The following is a 17,789-nucleotide window of genomic DNA, read 5'->3' on the forward strand; positions in this document are numbered from 1 at the left end:
GTTGTTGTTGTTTTTGAGACGGAGTCTCGCTCTGTTGCCCAGGCTTGAGTGCAGTGGTGAGATCTTGGCTCACTGCAACCTCCGCCTCCCAGGCTCATATGATTCTCCTGCCTCAGCCTCCCGAGTAACTGGGACTACAGGAATGCACCAGCACACCCAGCTAATGTTTGTATTTTTAGTAGAGATGGAGTTTCACCATGTTGGCCAGGCTGATCTTGAACTCCTGACCTCAGTGATCCGCCCACCTCGGCCTCCCAAATTGCTAGGATTACAGGTGTAAGCCACCGTGCCTGACCTATTAAAACTATTTTTGATAGATTCTGTTAAAGCATATTAAATTAATTTTACTTTTTTCTTTTAAGAGACAGGGTCTCATCGGGCCTCCCAGCTGAAGTACAGTGGCACAATCATAGCTCACTGCAGCCTTGACCTCCTGGGCTCCAGTGATCTTCCCACCTCAGTCTCCAAAGTAGCTGGGGCTACAGGTGTGCACCACCACTTCTGGATAATTTTTTTTTAATTTTATGTAGAGATAAGGTCTTGCTATGTTGCCTATGCTGGTCACAAACTCTTGACCTCAAGTGATCCTCTCACCCTGGCCTCTCAGAGTGCTGGGATTACAGGCAGGAGCTACCACGCTCGGCCTACTTGTTTCTTTTTATATTTTTATGTGGCTCCTAGAAAAGATGTTTAATTCTACATGTGGCTTGTGTTACCTTTCTATTGGACAGTGCTACTCCAGTGTGGTGGTCCTTACAGTGTGGTCCTGGACCAGCAGCATCAGCATCACTTAGGAACTTGTTGGAAATGCAAGTTTCTGCTAAATCAGAAACTCTGAATAGAGATCTACTACTTTCTGAATCAGAAACTCTTGGAGTGAGGCCCAGGAATCTGTGTAACAAGCCCTTCCTGTGATTCTTTTTTTTTCTCCCCCTAACAACTGTGAGATGTAAGTTGCCTGTTTAAAATGTGTAGTTTAGTGGTTTTTAGTATTTCAGAGAGTTGTGCAAACATCACCACAAAAAGCAATCTCATTCCTGCTGTCAGTATTCCTCATTTCCCCATACCACCATCCCCATCCCCAGGCAACACCTAATCTGCTTTCTGTCTCTACAGATTTGCCTATTCTAGACATTTCATAGAAAATGGAATCATACACCATGCAGTCCTTTGTGGCATCTTTCACTAAGCATAATGTTTTCCTCTGTAAATTCTTATATGCTAAAGTCTGAGAACTGCTGTCCTAGGGTAGAAGTGGAAAGGAAGTAGTCAGAGAGAGTGTGAAAAACCAAGAGTATGAAAAAAGAAGAATGTCCTGATAATGAGATAGAGAAAAGAAATGACACCAGAAGGACATTAACAGCAAAAGGTAAAAGGCAGTTTTTTCCATGTGGGAAAATAAGCTACCAGCCTTGTTCCCAAAGTCCAGGAAGACTGACACTGAGGCCAAATATAATTATATATTATATTCATGTTTTGCTCTGCCTATATTATAGCTTTAATCTTTTTATCTCCTTAAATAATAATCAAACAGATGATAGTTAAAGCCATGAGAGTAGGTGAAACTGTCCCAGGAGGAAGATATTATAGAAAAGAAAAGGCTACTGCTGAGGACAGAATATTGGAGGAATGTCTTTCATTCCTATGCTGCAGTTTTCAAAATGGTTCATGCGCACTTTCTCCCTTGAATCTATCCGTAACCCTGTTAGGAAGTAAAGTAAGTATCACTATCTGGACTCCTTATTTAAGACGTGATTCCTCACACGGATATAATTTGCTCAGGGTGTCATGTTGAGTGGTTGAGTTGAGGTTTCTTCTCCACTCAGTATTTCTCATCTGTATTTAAAGGGAAGAGGAAGAAATGGAGACAGAAGGGCCGGTCAGGAAGGTAGGAGTAGAACTAGGTGGGTACAGTTTCATGGAAGCAAAGGGAGGAGTGTTTCAAGGAAGGCCATCTTGTTTGCTCCCTTGAATTAAAAAAAATTCTTTGAATGAACAGAGTGTGTTCTTTGTTGAGTGACCGATCATACTGTGCAGTAAAGAGGTATCGACGTGAACAGCCCGGGGAGAACACGCTTTCTCTTGGTTCTAACCTACAAAGTCTTCCTCTTGGCATTAGTTTTCCATTTATCATAGGTCTCTTAAAAAAAAAAACAACTTTTGTTTTTAACTGAAGTCTAACAGACATAGAATGAGGTATACAAATAATTATATAGCTTATTGGATTTTTGCAATCCAGGTCAAGAAATAGAACATGACCAGCACTCCAGAAAACCCCTATTCTCTCTCCCAGTTACTATCTTTCTCTCTTCCCCAAATATAGCTGTTTTCCTGACTTCTAATATAATGGATTATTTTGAGAAGAGGGCATGCCAGAGTGGATGGTCTATGTGTGGCCAGAAAACCTATCAGTTGACTGTGTCCCACAGAAATGCCTGTAAGACATTTCATTTACCAAAACAATAAAGAGTGCCAGTGATGGCACTGGTGTCATTGGAAACTCAGTGGTTGCTCTGTACTCCAGAGCTGATGGCAAAACATGCTGTTGCAGAACTGAGCTGCCTGACAGTAATGGGGATGAAAGGTCTTGTAATAATAGAGGGCATGCACTTAGCCTTCAGAAATAAGGTGAGTGCAATTATTATAATGAGCAGCAAGGTCAGGGTGGCAGTGGTGAGGAGAGGAGGATCATCTGGAGAGAGCTATAGAGAAGATTAATAGAATATGGATTCCCTAGGGGAAAGTAGATGGACAGCAAAAAAAAGTATTGCTCAATCTATAAACCTGTGAATTATGTCAAGTAAAACAAATGTATTACTCAATCTGTACAATCAAAAGAAATCAAAGATAGATAATGAAAAAATGAAAAGGCTAGTGCCATTGACCCAATATTTTAAAAAATCACAACTTCTTGCCTAGTTCCCAAGCATAAGCCTGTTTTCAGACCCAGAATCTACTGACTGAGTGAGAGGCCAGGTTAACAGAAAGAATGACCCTGCAACACCATAGAAGTCATATCAGTCACGACTTCCCCCCAATCATTCCCCAGAGGAACTACAGTCATTTACTAGGGTAGCCATACGTTGGTGAAAGAGGAATACCCAGTATTTTGAAGACTGTTGGACACAAGGCTCAAGTTGTCATTGATACCTGGGAACCCGAAGCATCATCATGGCCCTTGGGGCTTAAGGGAGTCAGATAATAAATGGAGTCCTGGCCCAGGGCCAGTTCACATACCCAGCCAGTGGTCATTTCACTCATCTTCTGCTATATAATTGGAACCCACTTTATAGCTGACAGAACACCCATGTTGTTTCCTTGAACTGTGGGGTAAGAGCTATCCTAGTGGCGTAGGTTATGTAGAAATTTCTGCAACATACCCCACTCTGGACAAAATAATAAATAAAAAATCAGTATCAGATCCTGGGAGGAATGGCAAAAATTAATACCAGCCTTAAAGATGTAAGGGATGCATGGGTGGTGAACCCCGTCTTATCTCCATATAATTCAGCAGTCTGGCCTACATAAACACCAAGTCGATCCTGTAGGATAACTGTGTTCTACTGCAAGTTCCACAAGTAGTTGCCCAGTTACAGATGCCCTACCAGATGTGGAATCTTTGTTTAAGCAGATTAACACAGCTTCAGTTATACATTGTGAAGCCATTTGATCTAAATGTGTTTTTCCAGAGGACTAGAAGCTAGTTTGCATGTTCATGGGATGGACAAGATGATACATTTACTAACTTGTTCTGAGGCTATGGTGACTTTCACACTGTGTCATAGTTTGAAGTGATCCGGACCACCTGGACATTCTGTAGAATACCACATTAATTCACTCTATCAATGACACTATGATCACTGAATTAGATGAGCAAGAAATGGCAAATATATTTAAGGTCTTTGTAAGACACAGGAACACTAAGAAGCATGAATAAACCACACAAAGATTTAGGGACCCAACATATCACTGATGGTTTTAGGAATTCCAGGGTCTACGGTATGACAGGTCATCCCCTCCAAGGCAGAGGAGAGGCTGGGCACAGTGGCTCACACATGTAACCCCAACACTTTGGGAGGCTGAGGTGGGCAGATTGCTTGAGCCCAGGAGTTTGAAAACAGCCTGGGTAACATGGTGAGACCCTGTCTCTACAAAAAATACAAAAATTAGCCGGGTGTGGTGGCTTGCACCTGCAGCCCCAGCTACTTGGGAGGGAGAGGTGGGAGGATTGCTTGAGCCTGCAAGATCAAGGCTGCAGTGAGCCATGATTGTGCCATGGCACTCCAGCCTGGGTGACAGAGTAAGACCCTGTCTCAAAAACAAACTAACAAAAAATGACAACAATAACAACAATGGAAAAAAACAAAGCATATCTCATACTTGGGGATACTGCTCTGACTCATTTATTGAGTACCTCACAAGGCTGCCAGCTGAGTTCAGGCCAAAGTAGGAACAGGCAATGCTGCAGGTAAGGGTGGCAGCCCCACTGCCTCCTAATGATAAGGATCACTTACTTCTTTCAGAATGGTGATTCTTCTTGTTGCCTGAAGTAGCAGGGCAGCAATCATAGCTTAAAAATTCATAGTACTCATATTGGTTCCCTTTGGGAACCAGGACCTCTAGACAAGCAGAGCCCAGAGTTGTGGGGCTGGGAAGTACACAGGCCCTGAGTGGATAACTGGGAGCAATGTTGAAAAGGGGGTTACTCGTATTTCCAACCCTTGGTTTCTTTACCCATGTATAATACCTGTTGGGAATATGGCACTAATAATGATCATTTATTTAGGGTATTTAATGTGTCCTGGAGGATAGCACCTCATCATCACAGAGTGTGGTCTCCAAGGTGGCACCTCAGCTGTACCTTGAAAAGACTAGCAGCTTCTGGGTGGTGCAGCATGTGGTAGGCCTAGTGGATCCCATGGTCAGGTACCCATTACCATTAGGTTGGGGCAAAGGTAATTGCGGTTTTTTCCATTGAAAGTAATGGCAAAAACCTTAATTACCTTTGCACCAAGCTAATACATCTTCTTTTTGTAAAATGGGCCTCTCGGTCTAATGAGACATTGTGTAAAATCTTGTGTTGCTAAGGATCAAAAACTCTCTAGGCCCTTGGACACTCATGCTAGCTGAGGTCCTGTGGTCAGGAAGGTAAGCACATACCCAGAATACATGCTGATTCCAGTCAAGATGCATTACTGCCTCTAACAGATGGAGATGGCTCAATGAAATCAACTTGTCACCAAGTCGCTGATTGTTTTCCTCAAGGTACGGTGTCATAGCAGGGGCTCAGCACTGGTCTCTGCTGCTGACAGGTCGGCAGAGTTGAGTGGCAGTAGCTTGGAAAGTGAGAGCCAATGCTATGGGACCCATGAATGGCTTTCGTCTCTGCCACTGTGACCAGTTCATTTGTGTTGTCCAAAACTGATGGCTTATGACAGAGGTTGGCTGGTGTGAACTGGCCAGGTTATCTGTCTTCTTGGTTGTTTAATGCATCTTCTATGGTGGATGCACAGTGGCCAGTTAGTAATATGCTTAGCATTCTTCAGTCTTAGTATCCATTTAGGTCTTGGTATTCCTATGCTTAATTTTGATGGCAAATGGACAAATGTAGGAACCCTGGCTTGCCTTGGAGAGACATGGTGACCAGGGGCTTGACCCTCCAGAAATGACAGTCTGGATCACTCCGTCAGGTGAGCTATGCAGACTAGTGTAGATGTTAGCCAAAGACGAAGAGAATCTATAGTGGCAGTAGAAGAGATAGATGATGTGTATCGGTTGTGGTCACAAAATCAGCTGCAGAAGTAAGGTCAGTAGTTAATTCCATTTAACCTTTCTCTTACAGTAAGTTTCTCCAGAAAAAAAGATCAATCAGAATCCTAGAGGAATGGCTTCCAGATAGATTAAACTTATTATATATAAAGTAAGGATCTGAGTGGTGCAAGGGGTACACTCTATTGTTGGCTGTGGTGAGCTTTCCAGATCTCTGTTTCAGGACCAAGATACCCACTCCTGCAACTACTGGAAGTGTTGCCTGCTGATAGCTTATAACTGAGTCTTTCCCCAGGAATTTTCCTTAGTGGAAGGGAGCTGCATCATCCAAGGTTAGATTCCCTTGTTTGCATCTAATGACTGTTTAGCATAGGGGTACACAGGCCAAGGATGGTCCCCTTGCCTCAAACTGCAGTCTCTCTAAAAGGCCATTGGAATTGGCTGAGACCTCTGTTGCAACTGCATTACAGTTAAATCTCTCCTTCTGCTCAATTGTGCTTGCTTTATTTCCTTACAGGTGTTGTTCCTGAAAGCACTCCCCCATAAAACACCTGCATGTGAATCTCCATCTTGAAGCCTGTTTCCTGGGAACCTGCCTATAGCATTGTCCTTTACCTATTTCTCTGCAGTGCTACCTTTGTTTTATTTTAATTTTATTTATTTATTTATTTATTTATTTATTTATTTTGAGATAGGGTCTCACTCTGTCACCCAGGCTGGATGCAGTGGCGTGGTATCAGCTCACTGCAACCTGCACCTCCCAAGTTCAAGCGATTCTCGTGCCTTAGCCTTCCGAGTAACTGAGACTACAGGCTTGTGCCACCACTCCAGCTAATTTTGTATTTTTAGTAGAGACAGGGTTTCGCCATGTTGGCCAGGCGGGTCTCAAACTCCTGGACTCAAGTGATCCACCCACCTCGGCCTCCCAAAGTGCCGGGATTACAGGTGTGAGCTGCCATGCCCGGACTGCCTTGTTTTAAATCTTTGTTGTACACAGATTATATGAAGATCTGTTCCTGAACTTTATATTCTGTCCCTTTGATCTATTTGTCAATACCACCCTGCCTTAATTATTGTAATGTCATGATAAGTCTTGATATCTGGCAGAGAAAGTTATCCAATTTGCTTGATCAGTTCCAATTTGCAGATCAGATGTGATCCAATTTGCTTTGATCAGACCAAAAGGACTATTTTGGTCCTTTGCATTTCCATATACATTTTAGAATCAGCTTGTTAATTTCCATAAAAATCTTTCTGTAAGTTTGATTGGAATTTCATTCAGTCTAAAGATAGATTTCTGGAGAATTTACCTCTTGTTAACTTACAATTTATGAAAATGATATGTCCCTCCATTCCTTTAGGTCTTTAATTTCTGTCATTACAGTTTTACAGTTCTGTAGTTTATAGAGGTCTTGCACATCTTGTTAGATTTATTGCTAGGTATTTGACATTTAGATGCTGTTTTAAATTGATTTTTTTTTTGAGATGGAGTCTTGCTGTGTTGCTCAGGCTGGAGTGCAGTGGTGCGATCTCGGCTCACTGCAACCTCCACCTCCTGGGTTCAAGTGATTTTTCTGCCTCAGCCTCTGAGGTAGCTGGGATTACAGGTACGTTCCACCATGCCCAGCTAATTTTTGTATTTTTAGTAGAGATGGGGTTTCACCATATTGGCCAGGCTGGTCTCGAACTCCTGACCTCAAGTGAGGAGGCGTTCTTGCCTCGGCCTCCCAAAGTGCTGGGATTACAGGTGTGAGCCACTATGCCTGGCCATGAAATTATTTTTTAATTTTTTTATTTTGAGAGGGAGTCTTGCTCTGTTGCTCAGGCTGGAGTGCAGTGGGGTGATCTTGGCTCACTGCAACCTTCGCCTCCTGAGTTCAAGTGATTCTGTCTCAGCCTCCTTTGTAGCTGGGATTATAGACATGCGCCACCATGCCCAGCTAATTTTTGTATTTTTAGTAGAGATGGGGTTTCACCATATTGGCCAGGCTGGTCTCGAACTCCTGACCTCGGGTGATCTGCCCACCTCGGCCTCCCAAAGTGCTGGGATTACAGGCATCAGCCACCGCATCCGGCCAGAAATTATTTTTAAAATGTTATTGTCTAATCGTTTATCACTGTTTTATTGAAATGCAATAGATTTTTGGCTGGGGAGGTGGCTCATGCCTGTAATCTCAGCACTTTGGGAGGCCGAGGTGGGTGGATCACCTGAAGTCAGGAGTTCGAGACCAGCCTGGTGAACATGGCAAAACTCCATTTCTACTAAAAATACAAAAATTAGCTGAGCATGGTAGCACGCACCTGTAGTCCCAGCTACTTGGGAGGCTGAGGCAGGAGAATCGCTTGAACTTGGGAGGCAGTGATTGCAGTAAGCCAAGATCACGCCATTGCATTCCAGCCTGAGCAACAGAGTGAGACTCCATCACAAGAAAAAAGAAAAAAAAAAGAAGAAGATGAAATGCAATAGACTTTATGTATTGAGTCTATATCCAGCAATCTTGCTAAATTCACTTATTCATTCCTCACCCTCTGGTCGCCAGTCTATTAACAAGCATCATCATATTGAAGTAGATCTCTGGAAGCAGATTCTGGAAATCTTGCTGAACAAGGAGAGCAGGTAGAAATGAACTGCTGAGAATGTGGGAGAATATGTTTACAATGGAACAAACTTTCCGTGGGTATACTGGGAGAAACAAACAGGAAAGGGAGGGAAAACAGAGCAAGGAGTATGTTTCTTAAATTTAAGTCAATGCATAGAAGACGGACTATCAAGAATAGACTTCAGCTGGGCACAGTGGAACACACCTGTAGTCCCAGCTACTCAAGGAGGCTGAGGCAGAGGATTGTTTAAGCCAGGCTCTAGTGCACTGTGATTGCACCTGTGAACAGCCACGGCACTCCAGCTGGGGCAACCTAGCAAGACTCTGTCTCATTAAAAAAAAAAAAAAAAAAGAAAAGAATAGGGATTTCATTTATGCCATTTTTGGAAAGAGAATTGAGACTAACCAAAGGACACATCTTAATTATGTTGAGTGGGTCTGCAGGTGAAAGGATGAGGGATATCAGGAAGGGCTGCGGAATAGATGATTTTATAGCGAGTTTGTAGAGTGGAACCCACAAATCCATGGAACATGTTGATAGTTAGTGCAGTTTTTCTCAGTGTGGTCCATAACAAGCATCAGCAGCACCTGGGAACTTGTTAGAAATGCAGATTCTAGGGCCCATCCCAGATCCACAGAATCAGAGTGGGGCCCAGACACCTGTATTTAGGCACACCCTCCAGGGGATTCTGATGCATGCCAAATTTTGAGAACTGTCCATTTAGGAGTGAATGCCTCAAACTAGTCCTTCAGGTGCTATAACTTGCCACTAATAGCCCCATGAAGAGTCCCAAATGGGGTAGTTAGTATTGCTTTTAAACCTACTTTATTCTTGTTTATATTTTGCTTTGCCGTTGTGTCTTAGTTTTACGCACTCTGCTTCCATAGATTATAATATTCTCAGTATACAATCCATGTCTCATACTTGCAGTCCTCTGGCTCTATAAGAACACTTCATGTGATTATGTAAGGATCTCTCGATCATGCTGTGCATACCCCACTAAGTCCTTTATCCTATTATTCACATGACAGGATATTTTAAAATGTTTTCTCCCTGCATTTCTATGTAACACAATGCCCATCCCCATTCAGGCAGCTAGATCATGGGTCCAAGGATGTTACCAAAGGAAAAACAAAAAAAGGCTTTGACTTCCAAAAATCTAAATCTAAACCTTCATGCTCTGAGTTGTAGGGAGGGGAGTCAGGAGGGAGAGCCCTTAGGTCCAATGAGTCCCTATGAAGAGATGTTACTTTCTGTTGGGAGCAGGCCCCCCCCAAAATCTGGCCATAAACTGGCCCCCAAACTGGCCATAAACAAAATATCTGCAGCACTGTAACATGTTCATAATGGCCCTGACGCCCAAGCTGGAAGGTTGTGGGTTTATGAGAATGAGGGCAAGGAACACCTGGCCCGCCTGGAGTGGAAAACCGCTTAAAGGCATTCTTAAGCCACAAACAATAGCATGAGCAATCTGTGCCTTAAGGACATGCTCCTGCTGCAGTTAACTAGCTCAACTTATTCTTTAATTCGGCCCATCCCTTCGTTTCCCATAAGGGATACTTTTAGTTAATTTAATATCTATAGAAACAATGCTAATGACTGGTTTGCTGTTAATAAATACATGGGTAAATCTCTGTTCAGGGGTCTCAGCTCTGAAGGCTGTGAGACCCCTGATTTCCCACTTCACACCTCTATATTTCTGTGTGTGTCTTTAATTCCTCTAGCGCCACTGGGTTAGGGTCTCCCCGACCGAGCTGGTCTTGGCAACTTTCCTCTGCACCTGTGGTTTAAGATAAAGAGAAATCATGGAGTCCTGAGACTTAGGTGTCTGGGAATCTAAAAGGAGGGGGTGGTCAGGAGCGGGGCTCACAACTGTAATCTCAGCACTTTCGGAGGCTGAGGTGGGAGGATCGCTTGAGTCCAGGAGTTCAGGACCAGCCTGGGCAACATAATGAAACCCCGTCTCTACAAAAAAATTTTAAAAATTAACCAAGTATGGTGGCACACACCTTAGTCCCAGCTACATGGGAGGCTGGGGTGGAAGGGTCACTTGAGCCCAGGAGTTTGAGGCTGCAGTCAGCTAAGCTGATGCCACTGCACTCCAACACTGGGTGACAGAGCGAGACTCTATCTCTAAAAATAAATAGGTAAATAAATAAATAAAAATAAAGAAGAGGGGCCTCGTATTTGACTTCCCAAGTAGAACCCTTGGAACTCAGCAAGATCCCTGAGAAGAAATGGCTGTGAAATGTGCCTATTAAGCAAGACCTTTTATAAATTTCATAGAGTTAGTTTCCCATGATCTTGTTTGATGTTAGAGCAACCAATTCAGTGCTCTGTGGGTAAATGTAGAGAAGAAATCTAAGCTCCAAAGATTTCTCTGTATGCCAACATAGCATGGAAATAGCAGAATCAAATAGCAAGGGAGACTTGAAGTAGCCTCAACAATAAGAATGAATGATGGTTTAATAGCAGTCTACAAAGACTTACAACAAAGGACCAAATGGGATATTTGCCATTTTGTCAAATGCCCATAGAAGGGGTCACCTATGGAAGACTAGATGCTCAGTCCCCTCCAACCTTCTAGACATTACAGGAATTTAAGACTACCCAGGACAGGTGTGGTGGCTCACGCCTGTAATCCCAGCACTTTGGGAGGCCGAGGCGGGTGGATCACCTGAGGTCAGGAGTTCGAGACCAGCCTGGCCAACATGGTGAAACCCCTTCTCTACTAAAAATACAAAAATTAGCTGGGTGTGGTGACATGCCCCTGTAATCCCAGCTACTGGGAGGCTGAGGTGGGAGAATTGCTTGAACCCAGGAGGTGGAAGCTGCAGTGAGCTGAGATCGCACCACTGCACTCCAGCAGCCTGGGCAATAGAGCAAGACCCTGTCTCAAAAAAAAAAAAAAAGAAAAGCAGCAGGAAAAATCCTGAATTTCTTGAGGTTCAATTTCTAACCTCTCAGATAATGGGGGGTGGGGGCTTTAAAATTAGAATAAAATAAAGAAAAAATTCCACTTGTTACATTCCTGTGTTTATGGATTATATACATAAAACACTTTTTTTTAATAACAAGAGTTTTACTATATTTAAAGAGTGGGAGAAAAAAATCATATTTTGGAGATAAATGTACTTCTCTGCTGATACTAGTGACTTTAAAAAGGAGTCGGTACCACAGTGCCTCTCAAAACTTATTGTGCACACAGATCACCTGGGGATTCTTTGAAAATACAGATTCTGATTCAGAGGTCTGAGATGAAGCCTGAAATTCTTAATTTTTCACCAGCAACCAGGTAATGCCGATGCTGCCGGTACAGGGGCCACCCTTGGAGTAGTGAGGCTATTCAAAATACTGATGACTCTACTGTGCTGGTTTTCAACGTGCACTGGCTATATTTTCTTAAATAAACACAGGGCAGTACTTGTGCCAAATTATGCCATAGATTTATGGTACAATTTTAGACTACAGTTTTAAAATACAAAATGAATATTAGCAACAAAGAAAGTTCCTTCAGAATCAGCTAAGAGAAGGCAGTGTAGATAAAAATATAATGCTAGCTTCCTTCATGGGCTTTTACTTACCTGTGTCAACTTAACAACAACAACAAAAAAAAACAAAAAACTGGGGCCAGGCACCTGGTGGCTCATGCCTATAATCCCAGCACTTTGGGAGGCCAAGGCGGGTGGATCACGAGGTCAGGAGATCGAGACCATCCTGGCTAACAGAGTGAAACCCGTCTCTATTAAAAATACAAAAATTAGCCAGCCAGGCATGGTGGCGGCCACCTGTAGTTCCAGCTACTTGGGAGGCTGAGACAGGGGAATGGCGTGAACCCAGGAGGCGGAGCTTGCAGTGAGCCAAGATTGCGCCACTGCACTCCAGCCTGGGCGACAGAGTGAGACTCCGTCTCAAAAAAAAAAAAAAAAAAGAACAAAACTAAACATTATCCTTAAATGATTAAAGAAAGTTTGCATGTCACTAAATGGAACTTGATCATTTGGAATTATAAGTCATTTTAACCATACAGAGTTTTGAATAACTTAATATATAAAAGTCTCTTCTAAGGCCAGGTGCGCTGGCTCACACCTGTAATCCCAGCACTTTGGGAGGCCGAGGTGGGCAGATCACCTGAGGTCAGGAGTTCGAGCCCAGCCTGGCCAACATGGGGAAACCCCGTCTCTACTAAAAATACAAAAATTAACTGGGCGTGGTGGTGCACACCTGTAGTCCCTGCTACTTGGGAGGCCCAGGCAGGAGAGTCACTTGAACCCAGGAGTTGGAGGTTGCAGTGAGCAGAGATCATGCCACTGCACTCCAGCCTGGCAACAGAGCGAAACTCTGTCTCAAAAAATAAAAAAAAAAAGTACCTTCTAATCTTTAATATGTTACCATCCTGAATAGAAGTTTGGGTAGCAGACATGTTGTTAAAATACCTCATTTTACTCAAAAGGTAAAAATGTAAATGTTAGCAAATTAAGCAATATCACTTAATTATTCCATGTTATAAAAGTGACACTTGTTCATTTTAGAGAATTTGGAAAATACAGAAAAATATAATGAAGGAAATAAAATCATTGGTAATCCCAGCAGCCAGCAATAATAAAAATTTGGTATATTTCCTTCTAGTCATTTCTATGTGTACATGTATCTTTTCTAACAAAAGCATAATGTACGTAAACTTGCTTTTTCCACTGGACATCTCATAACCATTTCTCTACATCTTTAAGCATTCTTTAAAGACACAATTTAGTGGTGTTAAAGTAGAATAGATAATATTCTATCATTGTGGGTACCATAAAAGTTAATGATTTCCCCAGTTTTGGACATTTGTTTATTTTTTGCTATTATGAAAAGTGATACAAGCAATAAATTTTCAAGGATACAATATTTTCTAGGATACAGAATTCCCAGAATATCACATTATTTCCAGATAAGATGTGAACATTTTAAGTCTTTATAAAATAACTCGTGAAACTTACTGTAAAATTGAAGTGGTTTGGATGAAGTCTATGAAAGTGCCTATTTCATTACAACTAGAGCAATCCTAGGTACTGGCATTAAACAATCTTCTGTAATATTTTCTTATATATATATTTTTAGAGACAGAGTCTCCCTCTGTCACCCAGACCGTAGTGCAGTGGCAATCATAGCTCACTGCAGCCTTGACCTTCTGGGCTCAAGCAATCCTCCCACCTCAGCTCCCAAGTAGCTCAGACCACAGATGCACACCACCACACTCGGCTAATTGTATTATGTTTTCTAGAGATGGGGACCTCCCTATGTTTCCCAGCCTGGTCTTGAACTTTTGAGCTCAAGCAATCCACCTGCCTTGGCCTCCCAAAGTGTTGTGATTACAGGCATGAGCCACCGCACTCAGCCTTTGCTGATATTGACAGGACTCAAATCGATGCATTTACAGTAGAAATTCTCTTAACCAATTTCCACTTAACCTGTAATTGGATTAACCGCACTCACCATTTCCTCAATAAAGAACTGATGCCCTGTCAGGCTGAGTAACTATAACCAGTTGGCCACTCTGTGCATTTCTACCTCCTCAGATGAGTTGCTTGTCAAGTCAATTGTGTCTACTGCCAATGTGCTCAATCCAATCATCCTTGTAATTTTGAATATATAATTTAATTAAATATTATATAAAGCAATAAAATATGAGTTCATGTAAAAAGAAAATGAGTTTATGTAAAATACGAGTTTTTGTAAAACAAAGTTATATAAAAGAAGAACACTCAAAGGAAAATACCTAAAATAAATTCCTGAATTAGAGGCAGGAAAAAAGCATCTGTAAATAAGGAGGAAAGCATAAAATTAGGAATTCTGTACTCAGATTTCTTTATAAATGCTTTAAATTCACACTCTAAGGAAACTTGAATTGGAAATCTTAGACCAGCGGTTCTCAACAGAGCAGTACTGACCCCTAGGGGTTACTTTGGAGACTTGTGGGACATTTTTGGTTGGGTTTCACTACTGGTATTTAGTGGATGGTGAGCAGGGATGTTAGACATCCTGTAATGTATAACTTTGGAAAGTCTCACTGAGTATTCATATAGGTAAAAAGCCTACTTTTCCCCTCAAGGAGATGGAGCATAACTCCCCAGCCAGTGTGGGCTTTACATAATGAGTTTCTTCCTCATCACTACCACTGCCAGGTGATTAAGATTAACATAGTAAGATCAGGGACATGTCATGTTGATAGTATGTCCCCTTGATGTGATAAGAGCACTTTGTCTCTGTGGTATTCCTTCAAAAAACAATAATCCCAGTTTTATCATGACAAAAAAAAATCAGAAGATCCCAATTGAAAAACGTTTTGCAAAATACCTAGTTAGTACTCCTCAAAGCTGTCAAAGTCATCAAAAACAAGGAAAGTCTGAAAAACTGTCACAGTCTGGAGTAGCCTAAGGATACATGGTGACTAAATGGAATGTGGTTTCCTGAATGTCACCTGTAAGGAAACAGCAGGTAAAAATGAAGGAAATTGGAATAAGTATGGACTTCAGTTAATAATATCAATATAGTTTCATTAATTGTGATAAATGTCCCACACTAATGTAAGATTTTTAAAATAGGGGAAACTAGGTATGTGGTGTATGTGAATTCTGCACTATCTTTGCAACATTTCTGCAAATGTAAAACTATTCTAAATTTTAAAAAAGAATTAAAGCCTGCTTTTTATTATCTGAACTTACAACTTGTATCTTACTTATTTGCATTTATAATTTTAATATTTGCTAGGGAAAAAACTATTCTATAAACAAAAAAGTTACTCTTTTATTCGAAACTTTAGCAAGAATTGATCACCATTTTGGAAAATATTTCCAACAGTAACATCATGTTTTTGAGTCATCAGTAAAATGCACCTGTTATGAATATGTATTTAAATTTGTAAAATTATAGCTCTTCATGAATCATAAATTCAGTCTTTATTTAAAATATCAAAGAGTGTCAACAATACTCTGTGTGATGTTTTTCTTCTTCCATATGTAAGGGCAAGCACCTGACTACTCCATTGTCTTCTAGTCTGAGTATGTGGGCACTGACATACTAAAATGCACAATTTTATTGCAACCTGATTATATTTCTCCTTCATATTACCATAAAGGTATTGACTGATGTTTCTTCATATGGTGCCAATAAGTAGGTTATATCATGTGAATGTCATTTCAGGATAGTGGATGTGATAGATATTATGTTACAATATTATTATAAACAGGGTCAGCTAAATCTAATATGATTGAGAACCACAATCTCAGACCTAAGCTCTGAGGGCAAGAAATGTTTCATTTCTTACAGCACTCTGCACCCTGCACCTAATATCTAATTATCAATATCTAATTTGACTCTGGGTGCAGTTTCTGTTTACACCTACCCAGAAGCCCCTATTTGCTTCTCCATTCTGGCAGTCTCAATTCTGATTCACTGTCCACCCTCATGCAGCCAGCTTGGGTAAATATGATCCATCTAAGTCAGAGTGTTCCCACCCCCTTGGCCAGTGATTAGACAGGTAAGTGACCCAGTACTGGTTGAGATATGACGGGAATTTTGCTGAGGAGCTTAGGGAAAGGTTTTTCACTCCTTATCAAAGATACATGAGGAATAAAATGATATTTTCTTTCACTGGTCATTTCTATTAGTCCGTTCTCATGCTGCTATAAGGACATGCCCGAGACTGGGTAATTTATAAAGGAAAGAGGTTTAATTGACTCACAGTTCTGCAGGGCTGGGAAGGTTTCAGGAAACTTACAATCATGGCAGAAGGGGAAGCAAACAATCATTCTTCACAGGGTGGCAGGAAGGAGAAGGGGGAAGCCCCTTATCAAATCATCAGATCCCATGAGAACTTACTATCATGAGAATAGCATGGGGGAAACCACACCCATGATTCAATTACCTCCCACTGGGTCCTTCCAATGACATGTGGGGATTATGGGAACTTCAATTCAAGGTGAGATTTGGGTGGGAACACAGCCAAACCCTATCAACATTGTTGGTCTACACATGATACCTAATGGTAGGCATCTTTGACCATATTATTGGTCCAGTGAGAAAAAATGCTAAAAATGACAGGATGGGAAAGATGGAAATAATCTGGGGTTCTTGTTATCTCTGAACCCTCTACCAACCCATTTGATTATTATTTTTGAGACGAAGTTTCGCTCTTGTTGCCCAGGCTGGAGTACAATGGCGTGATCTCAGCTCACCTCCCAGGTTCAAGTGATTCTCCTGCCTCAGCCTCCCAAGCAGCTGGGATTACAAGTGCCCACCACCATGCCTGGCAAATTTTGTATTTTCAGTAGAGACAGGGTTTCATCTTGCTGGTCAGGCTGGTCTCAAACTCCTGACCTCAAGTGATCCACCTGCCTCAGCCTCCCAAAGTGCTGGGATAACAGGTGTGAGCCACTGCGCCTGGTCAACTAATCCATTTTACAATCTCTTAAGTGCTGGCTTTTTTTCTTATTGCCAATAGCAAGCATCCTTACTGATATAACACTCTTCATAATCAGTTGGATGGCTGAGGATTATTTATATATACTGTACTATGGACTGAATGTTTGTGTCCTGTGGCTCCCTTCCATACATGTTTAAGCCTAATTTTCAGTGTGATGGTATTCGGAGGTGGGGCCTTTGGGAGGTAATGTCATGAGGGTAGAACCCTCATGAATGGAATTAGTGCCCTTTTAAGAGATGATTTATCTTGGATGTGTGAGAACACAGTGAGAAGGTGCCTGTCTACAAGTCAGGAAGTGGGTCCTCACCAGACACTGGATCTGCTGGTGCCTTGATCTTGGGACTTCCCAGCCTCCAGAACTGTGAGACATAAATGTTTGTTGTTTAAGCCACCCGGTCTATGGTATTTTTATTAAAACTGCCTCAACTAAGACACACTCTATGCAATCATGGTCAAAATACTGTGTGGGAAAGCCTCAAGTGATTCTCTTTCAGCCATCTGCCCTTCATTCAAACCACCTGTATTATAATCATTCTAGCCTTAGCTATGTAGGGCTCATAGGAGACTGACTTGTTTTACATTGACCATGATCATGGAAAATAAGAAAACTTACTTCTTGTGACCTACTTTGTACTTTCATACAACTTCTCAGGTAAGTGAATTTGGAAGTGAATTGTTCTTTTCCCTAACAAGGCGTAGTGTTACCACATACAGTTGTCCCTCGGTGTATGTGGAGGATTGGTTCCAGGACTGCCCATGGATACCAAAATCTGTGCATACTTAAGTCCCACAGTTGGCATATGAAAAGTCAGCCCCCTTTGTACTGTATTTTCAACCCACATTTGCTTGAAAAAAAAAAAATCCTTGTATAAATAAACCAGTGGAGTTCAAACCTATGTTGTTCAAGGGCCAACTGTACATTTTTAAAAAAATGCATATAGGAATGAATTTA

The 17,789-nt window shown here is 41.7% G+C and overlaps 1 protein-coding gene across 1 annotated transcript in view; it reads left to right on the forward strand.

Annotated features, from left to right (window-relative positions):
* The window catches only part of DNAH8 (dynein axonemal heavy chain 8), a 394,484-nt gene that overhangs the window by 18,075 nt on the left and 358,620 nt on the right, over positions 1-17,789 (forward strand). The window lies entirely within an intron of this gene.

Source organism: Gorilla gorilla, chromosome 5 (genome assembly GCF_029281585.2).
Source record: "Gorilla gorilla gorilla isolate KB3781 chromosome 5, NHGRI_mGorGor1-v2.1_pri, whole genome shotgun sequence".
In the NCBI taxonomy this organism is placed as follows: domain Eukaryota; kingdom Metazoa; phylum Chordata; class Mammalia; order Primates; family Hominidae; genus Gorilla; species Gorilla gorilla.